Here is a 3,166-nt window from a genome sequence, read left to right as displayed (position 1 = left end):
CAGAGGGGGGCGGACCCACCTCCAAACTGCTGCCTCTTCACTTCCACCCACCCCCCTACAGCCACCAGCCCCGATCTCTCCAGGACCCCCTCCCAAATCCAGCCCCAGCCGAACCTTGCAGCCTCGCCGCCCCCTTCCCATCCAGACTGGCGTTTTCCAGACACGTCACAATCCTGGCTGCACAGAGCCCGCCTTTGCTTGTCCTCTTCCTTCTGCCTGGACCCCCTCCTGCCTTCTCCAGCCATCACAACCCTGGTCCCCTTGGCCACGTGCCACCTCCAGCTCCCACACCCGGCAGAGCTGGCCACGCCCTCCTGAGAGGCCCGGGAGCCCCTTGCTCATCCCCGTGGCCCTCCGTGCTGGACACGTGGCGCGTGAACCAGATTCTCCGAGGGGGTGGCAGCCGCAGGAGTAGGGGTCTCCCAACCCCACGCAGCCTGGCCTGGGGCGCGCTCCGTCGTCAACACCCGCCGATGGTCCCGTCCTCCTCCTGCCCTGCGGGGGTGGGGCTGGGCTTGCGGGTGGGAGGAGCTGCCCCTAAACTCTAAAATGGGCCGAGAGCCACACGTGAAGTGCGCTGTCTGCAGCCGCAGGCGGACCAGGCCGAGCACGCTGGCCTCTGGTTTTCTCCCGGAGAGCCCTCTCGGGGCCCTCTTGACAGAGCCTCGGGTCCCGGTCAGTGGCCTCTAGAATTGTCTGTCCACCTGCCTCCCCGTTAGGCTGTGAGCCTAACCCTGGCACACAGGAAGTGCTCAGGCCGGTTTGAGGATGGCTGTTCCAGGCATCAGGGTCCCCCCTCCAGGCATCCCCAGTCCCAGTGGGCCTAGCCCTCCAGGGAGATTCAGGCTTCACCCAACAAGCACAACCACTCCCTGGGTGGGACGTCCAGAAAAGATGGGCCTGGGGCTGCCCGGGGGCGCTGAGCAAGAGCTGGGTTTGGGCTCCAGGGGCGAGAAAGAAAAAGCTGGTCACTTGGACTCCCTCAGGGTCCACCAGGCCCCGGGCGCCTTCCCTGGGGGCCTCCTCGCACCCAGGGCCAGTCCCCATTTTCCTCTCCCCAACTCCAGCTCCTCCCCTGGGCCCATGCAAGGCTCAGCTGCCTCCTGTCCCAGCAGGAGACAAACCTCTTCCGAGGCCTGCTCCCAGCTGCCGCTACCTCTTGCCAAACCTGCCCAGCTGAGCTTCCAGAAAGAGCGGTCCACACACTCGGATCCACACTGCCTCGCACCCTCTCACTGCCCTTGACATGCAGGGCCGGGCCGCCCTGCCCTGCCGGCCTCTGCTCCCCCAGCACATGGTGGCGGCTGGAGACACCCGTCTGGCACTGGCTTGTCTTGACTTTGCCCCTCTCTGAGCCTCGGTTTCCTCATCTGTAAAATGCGGATGACCGTCGCCACCTCCCTGGGCTCTTGGGAGCCTGTGGGGAGGTGCATCCCTGGGGAGAGGCGGGGCTGGAGTGGCAGGTGGGGTTCTGCGTGTGGAAGGGGCAGGCGCAGCACCACCTAGAGGAGGTGAGCGGGGGTGTGCCAGGGAGCCCTGAGCCGGGCCCACATTCTGGGGGACACAGAGCCTCCCTCAGCGCCCCATCGAGGCTCCCGGCAGACATCTACATTGGAGACATAGGAGGGGCCCAAGAAGCCGCCCTGAGCCCCTCCAGAGGCCTATGCAGGGAGACCATGTGGGGTCAGGAAAGAGGCCCAGGCTAAGAGCCAGGAGACTGGGGTCAGCACCCCATCCCAGTGTAACGATGGGGTGGCGTCTTTAACATGCCTGAACTTCAGTCTCCTCATCTGTGAAATGGGCACATCAGGAGGTGTGCGGTTTACCCGAGGCACGGAGTGTGTGGCACAGACAGAGCTCTAATGTGTGTGTGGAGTGAGACAAGCTAGAATTTCACAAGGATGATCTTAGAAGTACAGGGATAAGCACTTGCATTTTTATGTGTTTCCATATTAGAGGAAGGGACTTCCCTGGCGGTCCAGTGGTTAAGACTCCAAGCTTCTGCTGCAGGGGGCGCAGGTTTGATCGTTCGATCCCTGGTTGTTGAACTAAGATCCTGCATGCCATGCAGTGCTGCCAGAAAAAAAAAAAAAAAAGATATTAGAGAGAAAGGCTGGCCTTCCATTTGCAGAAGATATAAAGCATCTTCACGGAGACCCTGAGTGGCCCTTGAAGGGGTGAGGGCCCAGGTAGTTTGGGTTCCTGCTCGTTAACTGGCTGGTGGTGTGATTTTTGCCCTAGGTACTTTTTACAGGTTAAAAAACAAGGATCTTTTATCATTGCTAAAATATTTACCAAATTATCTCGTGTGTGCCAGGTCATGTGGTAAAAGCTTAGGACCAAGAAATGATTCAGGAACAATCTCTTCTCAGTTTATAGAGGAGACATGTGTAAAACGATATTTTATTTATTTCAAACTTTTACTTTAGCTCCATGTGAGAGGAATACCCACCGTGGAAAATTTGGTGAATGCAGATGAGTCCCCAGAAGAAAATACACGGCGCCTGCCACCCTCCCTTCCAGAGAGAACCACTGGCAGGTGAGCCACTCAGACGTCCCCTTTGTCTTCTCTTCCTGTGGACTACCCTCTGTAACAGTCAGACAGCCCCGATGCGGTCCTTCTCTGCTGCTTACTTGGTGCAAGCCGCCTCTGTGAGCTGCATCTTCCTCATCTCTGAAACAGAGCTTAAAAAGCATTCCCTCCCCCGTGGGACAGTGTGAAGTCGAGTGCGGCAGTGAACATGAAGCGGTGTAGCCGGCGGGGCGGCAGGTGCTTGGAAGACAGCGGCTGCTGTGTGTCGATGAGCAGAGCATCTGGAGGCTATTAATTTCTCTTTATCGCCAGCCGACGTCACAGCCCAACCTCTTGCTCTCCGGATGCAGAAACCGAGGCCCAGGGAGGAGAGGGTTACAGGAGCCAAGATGAGAACCCAGCCTTTTCCTCTCCTGCCTGGGACCCACCACGGCCGGGCACGGCCTTAGAACGTCTAATCCGACCCCTTCTGGGCTGTGGCCCCTGCAGTAAAAAGAGAAGTTTCTCTAAGGCGCCTGCTTCTCCACGAAGCCTGCCTGTTGGTCTGAGATAGCTGGCGAAGCATTGCTTTTGCATAAATGACAGTGGTTCTCGAGCCCCAATGGGGAGAGCCTAGGGAGGCGGGGCTGCTTC

Source organism: Balaenoptera musculus, chromosome 5, assembly GCF_009873245.2.
Source record: "Balaenoptera musculus isolate JJ_BM4_2016_0621 chromosome 5, mBalMus1.pri.v3, whole genome shotgun sequence".
In the NCBI taxonomy this organism is placed as follows: domain Eukaryota; kingdom Metazoa; phylum Chordata; class Mammalia; order Artiodactyla; family Balaenopteridae; genus Balaenoptera; species Balaenoptera musculus.
Note: the sequence above shows the minus strand (reverse complement) of the source record.